This window comes from Podarcis raffonei, chromosome 12 (assembly GCF_027172205.1).
Source record: "Podarcis raffonei isolate rPodRaf1 chromosome 12, rPodRaf1.pri, whole genome shotgun sequence".
Lineage (NCBI taxonomy): Eukaryota > Metazoa > Chordata > Lepidosauria > Squamata > Lacertidae > Podarcis > Podarcis raffonei.
In genome coordinates this window covers 56,048,828-56,074,007 of record NC_070613.1, presented here as the reverse complement: position 1 = coordinate 56,074,007, position 25,180 = coordinate 56,048,828, and the positions used below count along the sequence as shown (strand labels likewise).

Here is a 25,180-nt window from a genome sequence, read left to right as displayed (position 1 = left end):
ATATCCACTTAGAGATTACATGCACAAATGCCTGCTTCCAACTTCTTATGCCTCAATAAGTAGGTAGGGGTGTGTGCATTATTTCTGCAGGTGAATGGCTACTAGTAGCAAATAAAAAATAATAATAAATCAATGAAGCAGGAGCCTGCCTGTTTATTGTTTCTGGGGCAGGATGCATGAATGCATATGGCAAAGAAGCGACAGCAACACAGGTGCCTGTGTATTCCAGCAACAATTTTTAGGATTTCTGCCAGACAGTTTGGTGTAGATTTTGTTTTCTGTGGTTTTACTGATGGCTATAGAAATGGAATTCTAACTCAACCTTAATAAGATCCTCTCATCCCACCCCACGTTTGTCCTATGAATAGCAAGTGCAAGGCAATTCAGAACTATTTTATTGCCACGCCATGGTCTGTGAAGGAAAAAAAAGGGATCTGATTCTGCCATACTTATAAATTTTAAAGAAGGTATTATCTGCTCATTTAAAACAAATTCTTCTATATATTCTCCAAGGGGACAGACTTATAAATAATGTAAATGTGAAAGAAATACATCACCACATTAAGGTACAAATAAAATAGACTGCTACATATTATTCAATTGACTTCTATCTCTATAGCAATGTGTCAATCTTAACAATATTTTATATGGGAATTAAGCAATAAATGCAGAGAATCATTAGGCAGAAACCTGGGAATCTTATTAATTTGTAATTTTTAAAAAAACCAAAAGGAAGTCAGAGAGGCACATTGGTTTGGGAATACTTACAAGTGTTGTATTGAAATTCTTACATTGATTTAGAACAGGTTAATAATAAAAGCATGTTGATGTTTCTATAAAATGAACAGTGCCAACATTGATATCACATTTAATGTTCTTCCTCTCTTTAAAAAAGAAGTTTTTAAATGTATATGAACTCCAGCAGTTGGCTATTACATTTTTTTAGGACATACAGTCATCAGAACATTAATTTTAAAATAAAACCAGTGCAATTGTACATTCCAGTTCAGGAGACGGGGAGCACACAGTCACCAAAGAACAAACACATAAAGCCAAAGTTCCACCCAGGATTAAGGGCAATAGCTTAATAGAGGGGAAAGGCATAGTCTTATTGGTATTTGCCACTTAGGGAAAAAAAAGTAACACAAAATAGAAATAGTAATACATGCAACCTCTTTGCATGGCTTACATATGTTGTGGCAATTCAACAAATTCATATCCAAATTGCTCAGGTTATGTCTGTCAAAGTGCAAGCTGATGTGGTTCAGTGGCTAAGAAAATGAATTGCAAGTCATACAATTCCCTTTTTTGCTTCTGCCATGTTCTCAGTAGAGTCCTCTTCATACAATCTTTGCACCAGGAAGTCCCACCATATGTAAGTTTGATTTGTGGGATCACCAGCCTCATATAACCAACATGCTTAAGTCTAATTAATGCATGAAGGGGTTAAAGCCATAGAGTAAGCTGTCCTGCCAGGCTTACCTAGGTCACTCCCCCTCACCTTGGGAGAAAATAGGTAATCAAGCTTATTGTTGTACCTCAGTCTACCTGAAAAGCTCAGCGTGTAAAGAGGTCTGAGCTGGCTGCTCTAAGCTCAGACTACATGGCGCTTTCAAGTGTCCTTATACCAATAATTTAGAAACTTTCACCCCTGCAATGAAGCCAAGCTTTACTGCCTGTGTTTTCTGACTAATGTATGGAAAAGCTCATGAACTTGACCTTTGGAGATTTTGTAAGTAAACCATTTTTAACTTACCAAATGTGTGGTCTTTTTCTATGCTAGGGGAAGAGAAGACTGCTTTGGAACTTGCAAGGGCATATTTTAAAGGTCTAATAGCCTATATTTCCACGCTTTACTTTGCTGCACATTTTATTATTCTAAATCTCTGCTGGGGTTCTCTCGCCAACCAGTACTTGCCCCAAACCTAGATCTTGGTATCCAGGAATTCTCCTTTTACACCTGTTTGTTCATTGCCAACCAACACAACTGACAGTCAGAACTTCTTGTGTTTAAATACTGCATAGCCAAATTCTCTCCACATCATCTTAAACCTTCAAAAGAAGCCACGAGTAGTATTGGAGGCAGGTGTCACTCCTCACTGCTCATGTAATGACAATATTCTCCGTCTTGATTCTCTGCTGCTTTCACCCTAAGGATCAGTTTCTACAACGAGAGGTTTTCAGTGAAATAATTGCAACAACCAGGTGAGCTTTGTTTCGTGAAAGAGACCCAAACTGACCCTTTTGGATTGTCTAGTATACAGTCATAGATCTGGGACAGACATTGAAGGCAATCTATCCACCTCAAGGCTCAGTGCAGGAACTACAGGATTCGACTGTATCATGCCTCATGCATTGGTTCTAGCCCTGCAACAGAAAACATGTCTGCTCCTTCATGAAGGTCCTTCAAATGTGATTCACAAACAAGTCAATTCACATATTAATTATCATCTGATGAGCTTGTCGAGTTCTTCTCCACTGATAGGTGCTATAGGCACATGTTTAAAAGGCCGCACCTCTGTCAGTTAAAATATGATGGAAGTTGCCAATTTCAAACTGGTGATCATCACATGAAATACAGTAAACACATAATTAGGCAAATCCTTCCTTGGGGAGAAAGAAAGATGTTAGCAAAAGGCTATTCAGATGTTAACTACCACATTCACATATAATCACTGAGAAAATTGATTCTTCAGGACTTATGCCCATGAAAGATGACAGCATTATTCTGATTATTTACATCAACTGGCCTTGGCGTGGCCTGTTTTCTCCTGTAATGAAAGTAATGAAAGTAATGCATGAGCTATAAAAAATTAGCCCACTATTCACTTCTCAAACACCTTCCTCAATCTGTCTAAAAGTAATGGGCCGGTCCACACGTACTAGTTCAGGGACAACCTACATGGCGCCCTTCAGATGTTATGCACTACTACAACACCTACAATTGGCCGTGCTGGCTCAGGCTGATTGGAATTGTAAGTAAAGGTAAAGGGACCACTGACCATTAGGTCCAGTCGTGGCCGACTCTGCGGTTGCAGCGCTCATCTCGCTTTATTGGCTGAGGGAGCCAGTGTACAGCTTCCGGGTCATGTGGCCAGCATGACTAAGCCACTTCTGGCAAACCAGAGCAGTGCACGGAAATGCCGTTTACCTTCCCGCCGGAGGGGTACCTATTTATCTACTTGCACTTTGATGTGGTTTCGAACTGCTAGGTTGGCAGGAGCAGGGACCGAGCAATGGGAGCTCACCCAGTTGCGGGGATTCGAACCACCGACCTTCTGATCGGCAAGTCCTAGGCTCTGTGGTTTAACCCACAGCGCCACCCGCGTCCCAAGATTGGAATTGTAGTCAACAGCATTTGGAGGGCAGCACATTTTCCTTCCTTGCTTGACCACTGAGATATCAAGCGATGGCTTTCAAAAGTTATTGAGCCATCAAAGATCATGTGACTTCTTCCTTTAAACACAGGGTTCATTAGCTGTGAACCATCAAGTGTGAAACAGTGAAGCAATGCACATGGTTGTGTGAATCAGCCCCTTGTCTAACTCTGTGTTTCTTAGCACAGTGCAAAAAAAGCTAAAAATCACCTAGTTCCTTACTGAACCTAAAGCACCCCCCAGTGAATTGAGCAATGACTTACTTTATTGTTTAACAGAATATAAACAAATCATTTATTTGGAAGAAAGCAAATAACGTAGAACACCATTTTCAGTGCTTAATAAATTACTGTCAGACCTTAACTATAATATTAGTTCCAATAATTTACAAAGTGTGTCCATTTTTAAACAGTTCTAGTTTTCTAGTTATTGTTACACCTTCTATGTAACCCACCCATTGGTTAATTTGTCTAACTGTGAGATCTAAACACCTCAATAACCCACACAGTAATGATTATTCCATTTATGAACCCTCGTAATTTTTGCTAACATTAATAGATTCATAATTAGAGATTTTATGAACATCTGCTTTTAAAAAAATAATAATCCAATGAAATAAAAAAGGCAAAGGTCTTAATCCCTATCCTAACCTTGAAGTTTCTGATATTGTGGTCATTACGTTTCCGAGCACAATTCAAAGTGTTGATGCTGACCTTGAAAGCCCTAAACGGCCTTGGCCCAGTGGACCTGAAGGAGCGTCTCCACCCCAATCGTTCAGCCCAGACACTGAGGTCCAGTTCCGAGGGCCTTCTGGTGGTTCTCTCATTGCAAGAAGTGAGGTTACAGGGAACCAGGCAGAGGGCCTTCTCGGTAGTGGCGCCTGCCCTGTGGAGCGCCCTCCCATTAGATGTCAAGGAAATAAACTATCCAACTTTTAGAAGACATCTGAAGGCAGCCCTGTTTAGGGAAGTTTTTAATGTTTGAAGTTTTATATTGTTTTTAGTGTTCTGTTGGGAGACGCCCAGAGTGTCTGGGGAAACGCAGCCAAATGGGCGGGGTATAATAATAATTTTATATATATATATATATATATATATATATATATATATATATATATGTTTCCAATAATCATGTGCCATCTGGCATGCCCACCACATATGAAGTAAACAATGAGATGCACATAACCAACATTTGTGGCTCTGTGGAACGAACGCCCCAACTGAGATACATCTCACTCCAACTTTTTCTTCTTTCAGACAACAGGTAAAAACCCATCTTTTTCACCAAACTTTCAGTGACAGATTAAAAGTCATTTTATGTGTTTTTAATTATGCTATATATGGAATTTATTAGAATTATGTTAATGCTTTTGTTTGTTAAATGTTATGTTTTTATATAATTTAATATAGGATCAATTTCAACGGAGCATGGCTTTGTTAACTGTCATTTTAAGTCTAGATCCAATTGTATATTTTTTAAAAATTTTAAAATATTTTTGTCCCATCCTTCCTTGATTCGCACTGATGGCTGTTTATGCAACAAATAAGTTACCAATTATACCAAGTAAGTTCAATAACAATAACATTTCTATTATGTCATTGATGATCTATTCTGTCATATATGATCTAGTTGCAGGGGTTGGACTAGAGTTGGAGTCCCTTCCAACTCTAAAATTCTACAATTCAATTATTCTAATAATAATTATAATAATAATAACCGAGGAAGCCAAACAAACAGAACCACCAGCAGCAAAAAAGTAGTAGGCTAAGATAATGCTCAATAAATATCCTTTTAAAGACAAGGTACCATAAATGAGAAGTTCTTGCCTCCATTTCCCATCTGTCTAATCTCTAAAATTAAGCATATGTGATGACCAGATTTACACAGAAGAAGGCAATCCTTCTTCTGGGTTCAGATGTTCAAGTTGTTAATGCCAAAAACCAGAACTCTGAACTTTTCTCAGAAACAGGCATAATAAAATTTCAACAAGCAATTTGGGGGGAGGATTCAGAACAAGATTCTTGAATATATTCAAGAGCTTTAAAAATGAACTTATTTTTAAAGCATGTGCTTTGGATACTTTTTGCACCTCACAATTATAACCAGAGACACAGCTGCTATGAAGGCAGAATTAAAAATATGTGGGACCCTGCATACATTCTGCTTTTCGCAGAGGTATTTTAGCATGAAATTTGGCACAACCTTAAATGGCTGTACTTCCCGGTGCACAATATTCAAGAGGACTCTGGTTTGAAACTCAGCACCTGATTTGTCCAGCTCTTTTTCCGAGCCAGTTTAGCAATGCCTGGGAAACAGCATACAATTTCATGTGTATGAATGAGGCTTTACACAGCCTCAATATGAGATTATTCATGCTGGCTTTTCAGGATCAAAGATGGTTGTATCCTCCTGACACCCATATCTCTTTCACTCATGCACTTGTACTTCACTTAGCCTCATAGGCCTTCCTCCTAAGCTACCCACCATATAGGAATTGCACCAGAAACAGGTTTTGCTTGAAAACCAGAAGAATGGCCAGAAGAAGAATTGTGAGTTAAGAACCAAGAAAATACAGCAAAGCAAGAATTTCAAGCTGGCTGGGAGCTCCATTGCATCCAGCAGTCCTGGTGAAAATTTATTCTCTGCCATTTATTACTGTCTGTGAGAGCATAGGTGAAAACACCCAAGAATGAAAACTACAGCCACAAAACATTCAGATAAGGCCATGATTCTTTGTTTACTTGCAGTGCTCTCTATATGAGCCAAATGGGAAGTGTTTTCTATAGGAGAAGGAAAACTGATTCTAAAACTCTGCTGCCTTGTGGGATATCTTTGGGAGAAGAAAAGGCTAAGTAAACCCTACACAAATCTAGAGTCTAAAACGTCTGATGGTGCTTTTTATACCTCCTTCCAGCAACTCCTGCAGACTAGCTGGTGCCAAATGTATCGGTCTGCTTTTCCTTTAACAACATCAGTGAGGCTGAGAAGGGGGTCTTGTCCTCTGGGTACCGCCAGAGGTGCACTCCATTGTCTCTCAAGAGAAACAGATGCCAACAATGAAAACTACAATAATAGTGACTATTAAAAAGGTAAAGGTACCCCTGCCCATACGGGCCAGTCTTGACAGACTCTAGGGTTGTGCGCCCATCTCACTCAAGAAGCCAGGGGCCAGCGCTGTCCGGAGACACTTCCGGGTCACGTGGCCAGCATGACAAAGCTGCTCTGGCGATCCAGAGCCGCACACGGAAACGCCGTTTACCTTCCCGCTAGAAAGCGGTCCCTATTTATCTACTTTCACCTGGGGGTGCTTTCGAACTGCTAGGTTGGCAGGCGCTGGGACCGAGCAACGGGAGCGCACCCCGCCGCGGGGATTCGAAACGCCGACCTTTCGATCGGCAAGCCCTAGGCGCTGAGGCTTTTACCCACAGCGCCACCCGCGTCCCTATAGTGTCCCTATAGTGACTATTATTTGGTACTTAAAAAGGAAAAGGACGCCTGACAGTTAAGTCCAGTCGTGAACGACTCTGGGGTTGTGGCGCTCGTCTCGCTTTACTGGCCGAGGGAGCCGGCATTTGTCCACAGACAGTTTTTCCAGGTCGTGTGGCCAGCAGGACTAAGCTGCTTCTGGCAAAACCAGAGCAGCACACGGAAATGCCATTTATCGATACCTATTTATCTACTTGCACTTTGACGTGCTTTTGAAATGCTAGGTTGTCAGGAGCAGGGACCAAGCAACGGGAGCTCAACCCGTCATGGGGATTCGAACTGCCGACCTTCTGATCGCCAAGCCCTAGGCTCAGTGGTTTACACCACAGCGCCACCCACGTCCCCTATTTGCTACTTAGACATCAACAGTTGAAGCCTCAAATTTGTTGCTGTCCACCCTTCCTGAGCAAAGAAACCCCTCTACAGCTGCTTGATCAAGTCATAGCCACCACTACGGGCTGCTTTGACTTATTCTGGCTACTTATATATGAAACTGCTTGGAGTGGTCATTCAGAGTTTTGGAGCAAGTTGGCATCAATAGGCTAATGACACTCAGCTGTATTTCTCCCCAACACCTGAATGTTAGGGAGAATGGAGAGGCCAACCAGTGCTTGGACGCAGCGACGAGATGGATGAGAAAGAACAAGCTGAGTTGAATCCTAGCAAGAGAGAGGCACTGTAGGTAAATGGTTGCCATGTATGAGAACTTCTGGATGTGGTTGTCAGACCCCTAAAGGAGAACGTTCTCTATCTGAGAGGGTTCTGGATCCAGCTTTGTCACTGGAGGCCAAGGTAGCCTCAGCAACTAGAAGTACCTTTCACCTGCTGGTACATCAGCTGTGACCATTCCTGGACCAGGAAAACTTGGCCATAGTAATTCATGCATTGGCTGCACACACACACACACACCCCTAGCATGCCAGTGCAATGTGCATCACAACACAGCTCCACGCCATCTCTCTTCTATTTAGAGGCTGATGCAAGCCTTACATTCATACATCCATACTGAGCACAGGGGAAACGAAGGAGAGCTGTTCTCGGGATGATCCTGTATGCTAGACATTATCAAATTAAAATGTCCCTGAATGCATAAAGCATTCAACAAACCAGATTCAATCTTTACTGGCTGGAAACTAAACAGGACCCTCTACTTTTATCATTGAGACCAATCCCAGCTTCCTGGTAATTTGAACTACGTGATACACATTTTTTTCACATCCACACAACACTTTTAGGTGTTCAGCAACCCCTTTGCTCATTACTATTTCATTCTCTCATTTCCACGCAGCAGTCTATTATTTACATTTCCAACCCCACATCTTGATTTATACAGTTTTGCAAAATAAAAATGCATGTTCATATTGGAGCATCTTGTATTTTTACACTCTAAATGAGAGCTGAGAAGCAAGGTCACTGCATGAAATGGGAAGAGATATCATGGTAAAATCATGTTCCTTATTTAAAATAAGCTGACGCCCCTTCTCCCTGCCTCTCCCCGCCACCCCCACCGCCCTGAATGGTGCACAAAGATCCCTCCGTTAATGGTGCATGCATCTTTTATGAACTGGACCCTGCCCATTGTGGGGTGTAGTTTCTTTGCTACTGAATGCATTAGCACACATATAATCATATTAAGGTCACAAAGACTCTATCAATTTTCTACGAATTCATACAATATTTCTTTTGCTGTTAGCACTGCTGCATATAGTGGTGATAAAGGTTGCCTATTAGAAGATGGACAGTTGAACACATTATTATTTTATGTTGGACAGCTGATCCCTAACTAAACAGGGCAGAAGACGCTCTAAATTAAACTTCCTTTCTTTCCATCCTTGCATCCTTACTAAATGCCAAAGGGGGAGTATGTTAAAAGAACATCTATTATTTGGAGCAACTGCTACTATTTGCCTTTTAAAAAATATCACTAGCCATCAATTTCTCATGAGGTTCTTCACTTAATTTATATATGTTTTCATCTGATTATAAAGTAGAGACGATTTTACCTTTAAGCAGAGTTGTAATCCATGCTGTAATCCTTGCAGGGTTTACTAATCCCAAATGTTGACCAGGCTCATCTCCCAAGATTAGCTTCTCTTACTTAAAAATAATAATACACCTAGTAGATCTAAACTACTGATCTGCCATTTAGCCTCATCAATCAGAAAACATTGGAATCGGTCTTTCATAACTCTTTACCTAGAACCATAAGTTCCAGAAATTTGCAAAAGGCAAGGCATGCTGAGATTCTTTCTAGCCTCCCTAATTGGTTTCCAAATAGGGTTGCCACCTTTGTTCTGGCAAAATATGGGACAGGATGGCGGGGGCTGGGGGCAACCCCCACCCCCCAATGCTGAAATGACTTCAAAGCAAGCCATTAAAATCTATTGCAGCCTAACCAGATGGCCCCTCTGGAATTTGTCGCACCCACACATGAATTTGTAAATTTGTCTGTGCTTTGCTACCCAGAGCTTAAATGGATGACCTTTCACATACCCTTGCACACATGCGCAGAACTTTACAGTGATACATGCAGGCCAGGGCAAAAAATAAACAGGGGGGCATATTCTGATGTGGGGATGAACTATGTTCCACATATTAAATTTATGAAGGAGAGAAAATAATATTAGGGGGCAGTGGGGAGGGCAAGCCTTGTGGGGAGATACTTCTCCCCCAACCTCCTCTCTCAAACATCATGTGGGGCTTCTGGGCTACACTGACACAAAACCGCTTGTTTCTAGAGACTCAGAACTTGTAGTTCTCTGAGGAGCAGGGCCCAGCACTCCCAGGCTGCAGATGGCCACCTTCACCCAGCCAAAGCTTCGGGGAACTGGACGCAACAACCTGAAAAGCTTGCCCTGGTTTGCTCCTCTTTAGGGGTGGGATGAGGAGAGGGAGCGAGGAGAAAAATGGAAAGGAAGGAAGTGAGAGGTGGGAGAGAGAGAGAGAGAGAGAGAGAGAGAACAGCAGAATACAAACTACATCCTGTATTGAATCAATACAGGGCATAGGATTTTACACTGAAATAACAGACAATCCTTTATTATACAGGACAGGTGGCAACCCTGTTCCCAGGGCAAACAGGCATCAGAACTGAGAACCCTGATCTTAGAGCAGGGATAGGCAAACTAATGCTTTTGAATTCTGGTGCTGGAAGAGACTCTTGAGAGTCCCATGAACTGCAAGAAGATCAAACCTCTCCATTCTGAAGGAAATCAGCCCTGAGTGCTCACTGGAAGGACAGATCCTGAAGCTGAGGCTCCAATACTTTGGCCACCTCCTGAGAAGAGAAGACTCCCTGGAAAAGACCCTGATGTTGGGAAAGATGGAGGGCACAAGGAGAAGGGGACGACAGAGGATGAGATGGTTGGACGGTGTTCTTGAAGCTACCAACATGAGTTTGACCAAACTGTGGGAGGCAGTGGAAGACAGGAGTGCCTGGCGTGCTCTGGTCCATGGGGTCACGAAGAGTCAGACACGACTAAACGACTAAACAACAACAAGGCAACCTAAGGCCCAGGGACTGGATCCCGCCCAATCGCCTTCTCAATCCGGCCCGCAGACGATCCTGGAATCAGCGTGTTTTTACATGAGTAGAATGTGTGCTTTTATTTAAAACGCACCTCTGGGTTATTTGTGGGGCATAGGAACTCGTTCTCTTTTTTTCTTTCCAAAATATAGCCTGGCCCCCACAAGTTCTGAGGGACAGTGGACCGGCCCCCTGCTGAAAAAGTTTGCTGACCCCTGTCTTAGAGCAATGAAGCAGGATTGTGTTTCCCCTCCTCAAAATTATGACCATTCCTTTAGCAAACTGCAACCTTTTACTCAAGTGGCTGGGAAGGTGCAATATATATATATATATATTATATTCAACCAACCGCTAGAACACAGAACTTAATTAGGTTTGGGTTCTCTGGACTATTTGCATTTATTTACACATGCACGTGAACCCCCCCCCCAGCAAACAAATGACATTGCTCCCACATCAGTTCTTTATGCAACAGCTAGCCCCCAAGTTGCTTTAAACTCAGCTCCTTGTGACTTTCTCAATCTGTGATGCATTGTTCTTTTCACACACAGAGAGACACCCCCACCCACTCTGCCCCCACCCCTTGCTAGAGGGCAGAAATCTGGATGAGTCATCTTTTTTGACCATCACCTAGCCTTATGGAGCCTTATTAGCTCCCATGGAGACTCAGCAACTGAATTTTAAAGGTCATATTTTTGTCAAATCCAAGTACTGCCTCAGGTCGACCCACACGAGGGCAACCCACCCTGATAATCCCAGAAGTCTGATAGGAAACCCACAACAAGCCCTTTTGGAGTCAGAAGGCAGAGCGGGCTTGCTTAAATCAACAGATAAAATAAACAAAGTACTCATGGGTAAAAACTCAAGTCCATGCTTGAAGTGGCACTGGCGGCGACAGTTGGAGAGCTTAGTCATAAGGAATCCATTCTGCTAAGACCCAAATCATTATCAATTCAGCTACTTCAGATTTTGGCTCTGAAGCCCCAAAGCTGTTCACAGGAGGCATGAATCAAGATACTAGCTTAGAAGCCAATGAGCAACCTTAAAAAAACCCAAAATATTTAATTGGTAGAGGGGTTAGGAGTGCAGAAGAGGGGCTCTACCCTGGAAAAAATTAGCATCTTTTCATCACTGAGTTGTGTTTTCACCAGATTGTGTTAAGCTGTGAGAGCAGACAGGAGATGGTGCTTTATGAAACTCTCTCTTGGTACTTAGTCCACTATTCTGGTCTTGCTTCCAGCAGCGTTTTTGACAATTTCCTACTCTGCTCTGCGGTTTTTATGCAGCCCTACGGGGCGGCTGAATCAAGAGTCTCATTACAGGTTGTTCAGCTGCTCAGACTTTGCTGAGACTCTTAAAAGAGTAGCCCCACAGAGAGGCATACAGTAGGAGCCAAGCAGTGAGCTAAGGGGATGACAGCAGTTTTGGTCTGTAGACATAAGGCCAGGCTTTAAGATCAGATGAAATTACAAGCGAAAAAGAAAGAATAAAAACAGAAAACCCTGCTACAAATGAACATGCATATAGCATGCATTGTGAAATGTTTGTGTTTGCAAAAATTCTGATAAACCCAGCCCCCCTCGGCAAGACCTCAACAGCATGATACCTATAGCAAAGATCTCATGAAATGTCTCAGCAGGGCAAGCCATTATTTCAAATGAGAGCATTGGCTTCTATCTGTAGCAACTCATGGTATATTTGTGGCTGAAGATTGTGTGTGTTTTTGACTGAAATTAACCTGTGATTCTGTTTGCAACACAAAACCCACCAAAGGAAATGGCTGTGACAGAGCTTGACAAAGGATTCCCATATCATGTCAATTTAGCTATACTGATGCAGTTCCTAGGGAAATAGTTCACATGCTTTGAGAATATGAAAAGCAACACGCACCCCCCATACAACACGTCTATTCTAAACTCAAGAAGACAAAATGTACTGAATGAAGAAAATTAATGCTAATTCGTGTTTAAATATTGGGGAAACTGGAATTAATAAATTGAGGAACAGAAGTATTAGATCTTAAGGCAGCATAAAGAACAGAAAATGTAATAAAATATATTGTCTGATCTACAGGAAAATCAAGAAGATGTAGGAATTTTTACATATCGGCCCATGAAAATACTTACCTTGAAATAAGTATGACTTCAATAGGACTTAATCCCAAGTAAGTGTGAACTGGATTACAGCCTCAGATTGATTCAGTCTGATTGCTTTTATAATGCATAAAACTTGGTGACATGCTGAAAGATCATCTCCAAACATCTTCTTTATGGCAAAACCTTTCCATAATAACATGCTGTGCGGATAGCATGTATGCAAAACAATTCAGGTCACCTACTGAGTCAAAAGTGACTGACAACTGACACCTGAAAATGGCCAGGCTGTTCAATACCTACCAATCTTTCAGAGGCAAAATTAGGCACACTTGTTCTCCCCTGTTCTCACACCAAATCATGTGGCTTCCGTTTACCTTTCCCCTTCTCTGCCTACACTCAACTGGTATGAACAGCCTGTCTGCTCCTGCAGCCTTTCGAAGCAGGCTGCACTAGTAGGATATTGGTCATAACAGTTTCCTATTTATTAAAATAATTTTGGGTACGGAACCCTTAATCTTACAATGTATTTATTTATTGCATTTATAGTGCACCTTTTCCTCCAAGGAGCTCACAGTTCCATACATGGTTCTCCCCCTGACCTTTCTTAATCCCCACAACAAGGAGGGCAGGTAAGGCTAAGAAGCAAGTCACTGGCCCAAGGTGAGCTTCATGGCCAAGTGGAGATTTGAACCCTGCTCTCTCGGGTCCTAGTCCAATACTCTAACCACAATGTGGAGTAGAAAAAACAACAACCATCATTTGCTATCAATAGGAGGAAAGAAGTAAATGTCATTTTCTGTCTGTGTGTCACATGGAACATATCCCACTCTCAGGGGCGAACTGCATGTTAGGAATCACTGGTGACCTGGGGGGGTTGGGGGGGACTGCCTTTGACAAGGGCACATTCTGAGCATAGAAATGGGTAGGTAAAGGTAAAGGAACCTCTAACCGTTAGGTCCAGTCGTGACTGACTCTGGGGTTGCGGCGCTCATCTCGCTTTATTGGCCGAGGGAGCCGGTGTACAGCTTCTGGGTCATGTGGCCAGCGTGACTAAGCCGCTTCTGGTGAACCAGAGCAGTGCACAGAAACACCGTTTACCTTCCCGCCAGAGTGGTACCTATTTATCTACTTGCACTTTGACGTGCTTTCGAACTGCTAGGTTGGCAGGAGCAGGGACTGAGCAACGGGAGCTTACCCCGTCACGGGGATTCTGATCGGCAAGTCCTAGGCTCTGTGGTTTAACCCACGAGAGGAGTCATTGAACCCTTTCCCCACTCAAGTCCCCACACCCCACAATCAGAAGCTTCTTTTGCCTTTTGGAGGGCTTCAAATGCAGGCAAAGATTTGCTTAAGAGCCAGGGCCGTCTTAAGCATATCCGGCGCCATGGTGCAAAGATCCCTCCGGCGCCCCACTCCCCCGTTTCCCAGAGTTGTCGACCTTTCCCCAAGCCTCTGCGGGGATCGTTCTCCTCCTGCAGGGGCTTGGGAAGGAAGCTGCACGCTCGCCAGCCATATGGTTGATGGGGCGCAGCTGGCGGGCATGAGGAGGGAAAGGGGAGGCCGCCAGCAAAGCCGCTCAGCTCCCCCACTCGCTGGGGCGTCCCTGAGAGGCAGGCACCCTGGTGCAACGCACCAGTAAACCCAATGGGAAAGACAGCTCTGTTAAGAACATAAGAAGGGCCTGTTGGCTCAGGGCAGTGGTTCATCGAGTCCAGAATCCTGTTCTCACAGTGGCCAAGCAGAAGGCCTTAAGCAGGACTCTTCCCTGCCATAGTTTACATCAAATGGCATTCAGAAGTCTACTGGCCCCATCAGTGGCGGCAGCACATTGGGTTTGTGGCCACGGTGGCCTGCGTCAGCCTAATCCTCTTTCAAAGCCTTTCAAACTTGTGGGAATGAATTCCATAGCAAACTACGCACTGTGTGCAGAAGCACTTCTTTTTGTCTGTCCTGTTATGGCACCCACTCTGCGCAATAGTTTGCTTGGGAAAAATCCATTTGAACGGCATCGTTATATATTACAGGCCAGGTGTTTAAGACCTTTCTTTATCTGCCAAGCATACCCCTCCCCTCCGCTTCCCTGCTTTTACAGTGGAATTACAATTTTCTTTGTTGTTTTTCTACTGCTGTACTTAGTTAGGTTATTTTGAATTAATATTCAATACCAGTTGGGGTTAATAGAATTAATTCTTACTGACATGCTGCCTGTTGCCTTGAAGTCAAGGAAAGGGATCTAAGAAAAAAGTGAATAAATAACTGTGAAGAATTCTATATTTTAAATATTGGGTTTTTAAAGGAATTTTAAGCTATGACACTTAAAATTCATTCTGCTAGACAGCAATCTTAGACCCAAATACTAGGTCTTGAGGCCGACTGAACACAGTAGAACTTACTTTTGAGTAAACAGGTACAGAATTGTGCTGTAATTATAGTAATGCAGTAACTGCAAAGCTCAATTTGTAAACAAGTGTGTGGTTGTCTATATATTGTTAGTATATTAAACAAGTACCCCTTTTGCTCATATATAAACTCATTTTTAAACATTGATATTTTTTGACGTTCCTCTGAAGAGCATCTGTGGAATACTACGACAACTCCCCAAATAGCAACAATGGATGAACACCAGCTTGAGAAATTCATGTCTATATTATTTATGAAGCTACAATTCTCCTGTAAATAACCCAGTTGTTAAAATGATATGTATCTATGTAATTGAGTCTTCTGTATACAAATAAATAAGGCTTTATTGCAATGTCAGAAGTTAACAGACCAGTCAATAAAATCAATAACTCACTTTTTCTTGCTTATATATCTACCTTTTCTCCACCTTTCTTGTGTTCTCTGTTTGTTCTCATTACATATTAACACTCAAAGGATATATTGTGCTTATGTTACTGTTTATTAAATGGCAATGAGCAAAAGAAGGTTTAGGAATCACAACCTCAGCAATTTAATAGACAGCCTATTTGCTGTGTGATTTCATGTATACCATATACAAGGAGGAGAGAAAATGTCTCTCTTGATATATCAGAGTGCATGATATTTTTTAATATGAATGACTAGATGAAGGTTTAAATAAATTAGGTTCATGTTGATACACTTAGCTAAAAGTGCTTCAGGCCTGTATTGCATTATCCCATAACTGCTGTCAAAACAGTGCTGCCAGATTACAGCCTAGCACCTCTATTGCAAGGTTGTGTCAGCATTTCCGATTATAAACTAGGTTTTTTCAGAAGTTTCTAACTTATCCATTAAAAAAACTAAGCCTTTAAACTGTATGCATATAACCCTCATATGGGAGTTATCAAGATAAGGCCTATACAACACACATCCAATTAGTTGGTTCTTTTAGGATAGGAATCCGGATATTTGTATAATTTTTCACAATGCCTTTTACACATGTATTAGTAATAATGATAATGATGAAATACCATATTTACGCAAATCTAATGCGCCATCAAATCTAATAGGCACTCTAATTTTCGTGACATAATTTGGCCAAAAAAGGTGTGCATTACATTCAAGTAAATACGGTAATCTTTACTAGTAGTAATGTCAGATGACATCAATAAGAAGACTTCCTGGATCAGGGAGGTTTGCCTCCTGCCTCCTGCCCCCAGCCCTGGTTTTTAAATTAATTCTATTTGCAAATTTCAGTACAGAAAAAGGGCATCAACAAAACAAAGAGCTGAGAGGGAGTTGGCGTACAACTTCTGGGTCATGTGGCCAGCATAACTAAGCAGCTTCTGGCGAACCAGAGCAGTGCACGGAAACGCCGTTTACCTTCCCGCCGGAGTGATACCTATTTATCTACTTGCACTTTTTGCATGCTTTCGATCTGCTAGGTTGGCAGGAGAAGGGACTGAACAACAGGAACTCACCACGTCGTGGGGATTCGAACCACCGACCTTCTGATCGGCAAGCCCTAGGCTCTGTGGTTTAACCCACAGCGCCACCCGTGTCCCTAGTTGGGTAATTAGGAGATCGTGAAATCTCAAGAGGTGGGTTTAAGAAGGTTAAGAAATTGTGTCAGGTTAAATTGAGTAGAAGCAGTTTGGCTCCTCGCTTTCTACCTATCATGCATTAGGGGTGCCAAACCTTTTATCAAAGAGGGCCAGATTTGATGACATGAACATGCGTGAGGGCCGACCTTGCTGAGCTTTTCTTAGGGTTGAAGTTGTTGAGCTATTTTTAGGATTTTACCCCAGGACATATACTGACATGGGGGCCGGATTAAATCGACCAGCAGGCCGGAATGGGCCCCCAAAATGGACTTTGGACATGCTTTCATCAATCTTTTGATGAGAGTGAGACGCCAAACATGCTTATATCAATCTGCAAATGAAAAATCCAGGCAAGACTGAAGGACTAGGTAGTTCCCTAGACTGGATGGGTTGCGTTCAACCTTCTTTTGGAAGAGGTGAAGGTCTGCAGTCTGGGGCTTCGTCTGGATCCACTGTTGTCACTGAAGGCAGAAGTGTCCTCAGTGGCATGGAGTACCTCCTACCAGCTTCTGCTGGTGGGATCCTAGCTAGACAGGGATCGCCTGCTTCAGCTGTCCATGCTGTGGTAACCTCTAGTTAGAGTACTGCAGTGTGCTATATGTGGGGCCTTTGAAGACAGCTTGCATACCCTCCAAGTGTCCTGATTTTCCAGGGACGGACCTAGAATTATGAAAGCTGGCTTCTGATTTGATTTGATCCCAGAATGTCCCCATTTCCCACACTGCCTCTGCTGAGCTCAGAGAGGAGGATGAGCTGGTACTTGTCCCGAGCGAAAGATGCGGTGGCAGTTGTGAGGGACCATCTTGTTGCCAGATATTATACTGATTCTGGCCTGAATTAGTTTCCAGGCTCAATTTAAATTGCTGGTTATAAGGCTTTATGTTGCTCAGGACCCCAATACCTCAAGGACTGTCTCTCTTCTCATGAACCAGCCGGGACCCTGCAGACTCCGTCTGAGGCCCTTCTCAGTGTGCCTTGTCCAGGGAGGTGGGGAAGAGAACTACACAAGGCAGCCTTTTCCAGTGGTGGCTCCTCAGCTTTGGGGAGACCCTGGAAACATGCCTGGTGCCACCACTGCCAGCTTTTAGGTGTCAGGCAAAGGCATTTTTATTTACCAAGGTTTTTGGTGCGCAAGTTAGCCTCTACTCATCTTTTAGTCGGGTGGAACAGGACTTGCCCTTCTTATTGAACGATCATTTTTAGACTTTTTTATTGTGCATCATTTGGCTTTTAGCTGTTCGTATTGTAAGTACTTTGAGGCATTTATTTTATGTATACAGCGACTAACAAATTCAATAACTGATAATAATATGATATCTATGATTCTTCAACCGGGCTGCAGTCTTGAAATGTAAGAGCATGCAGGGTTCTTTTAAGCCAAAGGCTATGTGTTATATTTGTCTCAAGGAATTGGCACTGCCGTAAAGAGTTCTCCATCAACAGCCACTCACAGCACCATTTACTGTCATGAGACAATGAGCTTTCCCATTTATGCTCAGCGCCATTTGTAGCCAGTGTGGTGTGTGCTGCAAAGGTGCAACTTGCTACGGGGAGAACACTGCAGCCCTGGTGAATGTAATGTCTAGTCTGGACCAGAGCCTAGAAAGTTACTCCAGCCTTTATTTCTCACAGCAGAGATGCGAGGCTCCTTCCACTTCCAAAGGATTATTGTGAAACATGCAAGTACCTCACACCATGCCTGCAGTATATTTTGCCTACACAGTAGCCCTGTTCAGCCCTGTTCAGAAGCGATCCAAGAATGCATGGGGGCGGGGAGGAGGATTGTACGTGCTGCTGGTTCCAACAAAACATCTCTTGTCTCCACCACCTTCACCTCCAGACCTTTGTATGCTAGGTAGAGGCAGGGGCGTAGGAAGGGGTGTGTGGGAGTGGACCGCCCCGGGTGCCCTCACTGAGGGGGGTGACATTGCCCACCAGCGACTCCCAAGCCTACCCTGAGCCTTTGGGGTAAGGGGGCATTCCCTCATTCCCCCTTCGTTTCGACAGCTTGGGGGAGGCTTGGGAGTTGCGGGCGGCCAGTGCGCCAAATGTCCACCATGGGTGGCTTGCTCCGTCCCCGGCTGCAGAAACCTGGTTGAAAGAATAATTGTGGGAAAGGATGTAACTGAATTACAGTCATACCTCATGTTATGTTTGCTTCATGATAGTTTTTTTCAGGTTGCGTCCCACGGTGACCTGGAAGTACCGGAAAGGGTTACTTCTGGTTTTCGTCGCTCGCGCATGCGCAAAGTGCTAAATTGCGCTTTGCACATGCACACAAGCGCCAAATCGCGCCGCACACCTGCGCAGATACGACGCTTCAGGTTGCGGGCTTTTCACGTTGCAAGCGGGCCTCCGGAACGGATCCCGTTCGCAACCAGAGGTACCACTGTATAAAGAGAAACAATAGGCTACAGTAGACTCTTACTATCCTTCTTCAGAAACTACCCACCATATGTTGCACCTCCATGCGTTCTTGCAACATACGGTGAGTAGTTTCTGAAGAAGGATAGTAAGAGTCTACTGTAGCCTATTGTTTCTCTTTATAACTCAGTTACATCCTTTTGCACAATTATTCTTTCAACCAAGTTTCTGGTAGAGCCAGAAAGCTAAGCAATTACACTGCTTTATAACCCAATTTTAAGCCTGCCTCATCCATCCATTTCCTGTACTGTGTCTAACTCAGGACTACTTTGCAGAACATAGCCTGTGATTACCTTTGGAAATTTCCTGGAACAGTAGGCACACATTTTATTCCAATATATTGGCGATAACTTTAAAATATTTTTATTCAGCATTGCACATTATAACATTCATCTGCTAAGTTGACTACTTTTTTGGCTCTGGACTTGGCAACTTGTAGAATTCCGCTTCCCACCTTTTCTCATATTTTGTTTGTACAGTATTGAAGTCAAATACTTAGTTATACTTAGTTTCATACCCTCCAACATTTCTCCAGAGAAAATAGGGATGTCCTGTTATAACAAAATAGGCACTGAAATTGGTTTTAAAATAGAAGTTGTAAAATCTGAAAAAATACAGATTGTGATCTGTTCATTAAAACCTTGCTGGCATAACAAAAAGTGCTGATTACTCTACTGTGCTATAAAATTTGAAATACTCAATCTTAGCAAGGCCACATCTCATTTAGCCACTCCATAAACGCTATGTTCACTTTTCCTTATAAAACACCACTTAAAATCTGTCCACTGACTGAGATTAATCTTAGAGGCCCTTCTTTGGGTCTGATATTTTGGCCTGACTAGTGGCATATAAATCAATCCTACTAATACATAAATATGTGTTAGTTATAAACAAGAGCAAGGGAATATGCATGCCCAATTTGTAGAAAAGCCATAAGATGCCACCTTTTCCCACATGAAAAACCCTTACTGCCTTCAGCTTAGAATACTTCGGGGTCTTTGCATAAATATCAGAAAACATGTGGTGGTGATCATACATTATAAGATTCCAGTATTGTTTCTTCCTTCCAGTAATGAAGAAGCAGAGAAATGATTCAAAGAGAACTAAAAGGGTATTTTACATAAAGGGTACCTGTGCTTTGAAAAACAAAAACGTTTTCTTTTGCAACCAAAATGTTATCAATTAAGTAAAGTTAGTGTTAATGTTATCAATCCTATCCTTAAGTAAAGTGAAGCAAGCTTTACATATTCCCTCAAAAGCATTGGTCAATACCTAATGCAAGTTGATTTCATCTATAGCAGAGACTGCAGCCCAGACCATGTTTACTGCAGTAGGATTTACTCCCAGGTAAGTATGCCTTAGCAACGACTAACTCGTGGCACTTAGTTACAAATAACCATTTGACGGATTTTGTCCATTCTGTAATAAAATATCCCTTTTCTCTCATTCCTATACATTCTTCTTTCCCTTGAAATACACCTCTATTGTCATGGGTACACCAATTGGTCTGGAAAACCTTTTTCTTTACCTTATGTGTGGCATTCAGAATTCCAGTCAAGAGACAGGATAATTCAGCAGTAACTCAAAATATTCACCAAGGGAATCTATTTTAAATATGCATTGTTTGCAACAAAGGAATAAAGCTATGAAAAGTTTCTACTTGAAAATTAACTGTGGCTTTAAATTAATTTCTGTAATCACTGGTCATTAATATTTAACATATTCTTATAAAAGGATATTCTGCTGCAATTCCCCCAAGCACCTGACATTTAATATTGTGGAAATACTTCATCGTCTTGCCATCCCTAGGACTAGATTTGCAATAACAAGTAATGTTAAATGTATTTTTTGATAAAAAAAATCAATAATAAATAAATACATAAGCACTTCCCAGCAGATTGCTCCTGATGTTATTTACAAAATTAAAAAACAACGATGGAGTGACAGGGGATTTTATAACCATTTCATTACTACCTCTTTAATTGTATATGGTGGAACTGCATAATCTGTTTATTGAAAATGAAATCTTTGGAACTGATTCTCCCTATAGACATTTGCCATAAGCATCCGGTGCAATAGCACAGCATGTAACGTAATATTAACATTATATGCATCAAGCTTTAAACATCCCTGTGGTTTCTCTGCTGGATCTGAACATTTTCTAACACTCTTGTGTTTTGCCAGTGCATTAAATCTCATATCTAATTTACAGACTGTAAAATACAATATTCACAGATTACAATAAATAAAGAAAGATACGTTCTGAAAACACACTTGAAATTGGTACATGGACAAGCTAGGCAATATTTAATAAAATGGAAATAAAGCAGACTCTTTCAGGAAATCTGAATGAGGCTCTATTGGAAAGAGATCACTTTCTTTCCACTGGACACATCAGGATGCTATTGACACAGAAGTTAGTTCTGCCCAGAGGATACTGCTGGGTATTTTCTAGTCATAAGTAATGCCCATTGGGTGAAATCCACTTGTTTTACTCTATTGGGAGGATACTGACTGGGTGTAATCCTGTTTCCTTTGAAGCAAACAGCCATTTTGAGATGGGCTATTAAGACAGGTGGGATTTCACCCACGGCCTCTGCTGGGAACACTCACCTAAGCAAAAGTATTGATGTGTTTGCTTGTAGAATTTATCCCAAAAGGATTAATCAAAAACTAAGGAAAGCTCACATGAAGAATCCATACCTAATTCTTATTGACTTTAAACGTGAACTATATATATAAAAAAAGATTTTTACAATGGATTGATGCTGTTTTTTCCTTATCTTACAATACAATGACCAAAATGAAGTTTTAAAACTCTTTCAGTTACAACTTGTAAGGGGTGTGTGTTTGTGCGGGGAGCGTTTCTCATTTTGATCCATTTATGGAGTTTTTCAAAGAGCCTGAATGCTGTCAATATGTTCTAAAGAAAGCATCACTGGGCACTCCCTTGCACAGATATTATTCTTGTCCTATATTTGGATTCTCTTTCCTCCACGTGCTCTAAATTGCCTTACTTCTCCTCATCTTCTCTACCTTCCCCACTACCTCATTTGTATGACCTTAAGCCTTCAATTTGTTTAAGTTTCTACTGCCTAGAACAACAAAAAGAGATGCATTTAAAATGCACCTTTACCTTTTTGATTCGTTTTTAGCCGTCTGTCTGCAGTACCGGGTACTTTCTCACTGAGCATGATGTGAAGTAATAGCAGAGTGAAGACAATGTATAAACATATCAGACATGAAAGGAAACTCTTTTAAATAAGGACACAATCTAAAAACAGTTAGGTAAAGGGACCCCTGACCATTAGGTCCAGTCGTGGCCGACTCTGGGGTTGTGGCGCTCATCTCACTTTATTGGCCGAGGGAGCCGGCGTACGGGTCATGTGGCCAGCATGACTAGGCCGCTTCTGGCGAACCAGAGCAGCACACAGAAACACCGTTTCCCTTCCCGCCGGAGCGATACCTATTTATCTACTTGCACTTTGACATGCTTTTCGAGCTGCTAGGTTGGCAGGAGCAGGGACCGAGCAACAGGAGCTCACCCTGTCACAGGGATTCGAACTGCCGACCTTCTGATCAGCAAGTCCTAGGCTCTGTGGTTTAACCCACAGCACCACCCACATCCCTTAGGTACGCCTAGGTGCTAAGAAAATGAATGTGACTCAAATGCGCCTGATATTCTTTGGATTAAACCCTCTTCCAGGTTTTGGTTTCTGAAATGGTTTTGATGGTTAAGGAGACTTACAGCTGATCAAATATGACTGGAATGTTAGGGGACCAATCCTATGTCCAAGTGGCTGGTAATATTTGTAGAGAGGAACCTCATGACTCAGAGCAATGCCATCATTCTTTCCAGTACTGGAAGGCATGGCCTGGAAAGCAAACATGCCCTCCTGCCAGTGCAAGCTGGCTGGCTCCTTTCTGCATAGAGTGTCTTGAGAACTGCAAAGTTGTTGGAAACCTGGGATGGTGGAGGAGGATCTCCCCATTCCACCCCTTGGAAGAGGGAGCAGGGATGCCAACTCTCCCCTCCAACCTTCCTGTGGAATGGAGAGCCTCAGTGGAGACTGGGGAGGGAAGCTGAACAGGAGGCAGCAGCCTTAACAGGACGGTGCTGTTTTGTTGCCTAGAACCAGGTGCCACCTTTGCAGATGGGAGGAGACCCACCTTCCCTGACAGAGTGCACACTTGCAATCTTGACAATCCCATAAACTGAGAGCAGTAGGATAACCAGACTCATCTAACCAAAATGCTTAAGTCTAATTCGTGCATGAAGGGGCTAATGCCATAGAGTAAGCTGTCTTGCCAGGCTTAGCTAGGTCACCACCCCTCACCCCTGGGGAGAAAGATGTCAAGTCTATTGGTTCCTCCAGTCTACCATGTGAACTCTGATATGTAAAGAAGTCTCAGCTGGTTTATCCAAGCTCAGACAGCATGGCTTTTCCATTTTGGAACTAACCTAAGTTTTGCTGACTGTGTTTTCTGACTGCTGTATGGAAAAGCACATGAATCTGACCTTCGAAGTTTGTAAGGAAATCATTTTTAACTTACTAAACATGTGGTGCAAGTGGGAAACTTTGGAAGGAACTCAGAAGGGCATATTTGAAAGCCTAATTGCCTGCATTTTCACTCTTCACTTTGCTTTTGTTTTGTGATTTTAAATCTCTGCTGGGGTTGTTTCACAACAGAATACATGCCCCAAAGCTGAATCTTGGCATCCAGGGAATTCTCTTTTTATACCTATTTTTTCCTTGCCAACCATCATGAATCTCATGACTGAGTGCACCCTGCCTTGCCTTCAAAAGCTGTTGGGAGGGGCAGGAAAACTTGTTGGGACATCTTTGTCACTTCCATCCAGTTCTGAATTTCTTGTCCTATTCTGGAACTCCTGAATCGTGGCTCCCAAGCACTGTGTCTGATGCCGAGTTTGTACCGCTACTTGCATGAATAAATATATCTCCCCTACTTAAACAGCCTCTGTCCATGTGTGCTGGGCAGGAGCCAGGACAGATATACCCAGAATAACATGGGATTCAGCCACATAGAAATGGCTGCCATTAATACTGTGATTAATGTATAAATTGGCCCTTAGTAACACAATCTGTGGAGTTCAACTGCAGCTATTTGGCTCCCTCTTTCATAAAGAAAGGGGTGCCTGCAAGTGATTCCTGTGGCTTAATGGACATCCTGTCTTGTGTGAATCACTGGCATAAACAACAGAGAAGGTCATGCCCTGTTTCTGAAGTTCCTGGACACATAAACTTTGGTTTGGTTGGCACTGGAAACATGATGCTGGACTAGATAGATTTTTGGTCCAGCAGGAGCGGTCTCCTGCTCTTATGGAGCAAATCATGTGTACAAACAATTCACAGAATATATTTCTGTAAGTATCCAAACATGCAAAGCATTTCTCACTGGAAACATTTTGAATCTGAAAAATCAATTTGAATTGACTCTTAGAAGACATCCCTAAGAGAGTTGCACACTTTGAGCTTGCTCATGATGGATAATGAAGAGCCTCTGTGTTTTGTTTTGTTTAAAAAAATTAACACACAAATTTTTTTTTAAAGGGCTGCAAGAAAAAGCCAAGGAAAAAGAGAGCTAAACCTTTGTTTTCTCTACCTTTCAGCTATAAGAAATGTCAAGTTTCATCTTTTTCCATTTTTTCCTTTCCCAGTGACAAAGTTTGCCTGTTATTCAGAGACCAAGACTGGGAGCCTTCACAGCCCTTCCAGAGAAAGGGCAAGAGTGCTGACTCTTTCTTTCTGCAACAGTTTGGGCATTAGATAGATGTTAACAAAAAACAAAGACCACAATATAACAAATGAAACTTTTTCATTTCCCAATACGCCATAGGTCCATACCTAACCTGTTGTCCTATGCTATCTCCTATTGTTGCGAAGGTTTTTCATTTCCTTTTTTTAAAAGGCTGGGCATTCAGTCTGAAATGCTAAAAAAGGGGGGGATGGGAGGAAATCAAAGGATGCCAAACACTTTGAAAAAGCCTTTCAGGTCTTTTTCATATATCATTAGAAACCCAAACATGAAAACAATTTGCTGCAGGTTGAACTAGATGACCCTCCGGGTCCCTTCCAACTCTACAGTTTGTTGATTCTATGAATTTGCCAGACTGTCATCACTGGAAAATATTTATTGCTGAGACATATATAAGATTTATTACATTTAGTTAAAATTCTTATTACAGCTGTGCACAGAAAAGTATTCCATTTTGAAACCCGCCTTGTTGGCTGAGATAGTGGGCCA

General features: G+C 42.3%; 1 protein-coding gene and 1 long non-coding RNA gene across 3 annotated transcripts in view; one reads left to right on the top strand and one right to left on the bottom strand.

Annotated features, from left to right (window-relative positions):
• POU6F2 (POU class 6 homeobox 2) overlaps positions 1-25,180 on the bottom strand; it is a 229,223-nt gene that overhangs the window by 150,286 nt on the left and 53,757 nt on the right. The gene's annotated exons all lie outside the window — the stretch shown is intronic.
• On the top strand, positions 1,782-15,251 carry LOC128398483 (uncharacterized). The gene is made up of 3 exons (XR_008327142.1): positions 1,782-1,828; positions 12,463-12,553; positions 15,056-15,251. It is a non-coding gene; the product is annotated as an uncharacterized LOC128398483 (long non-coding RNA).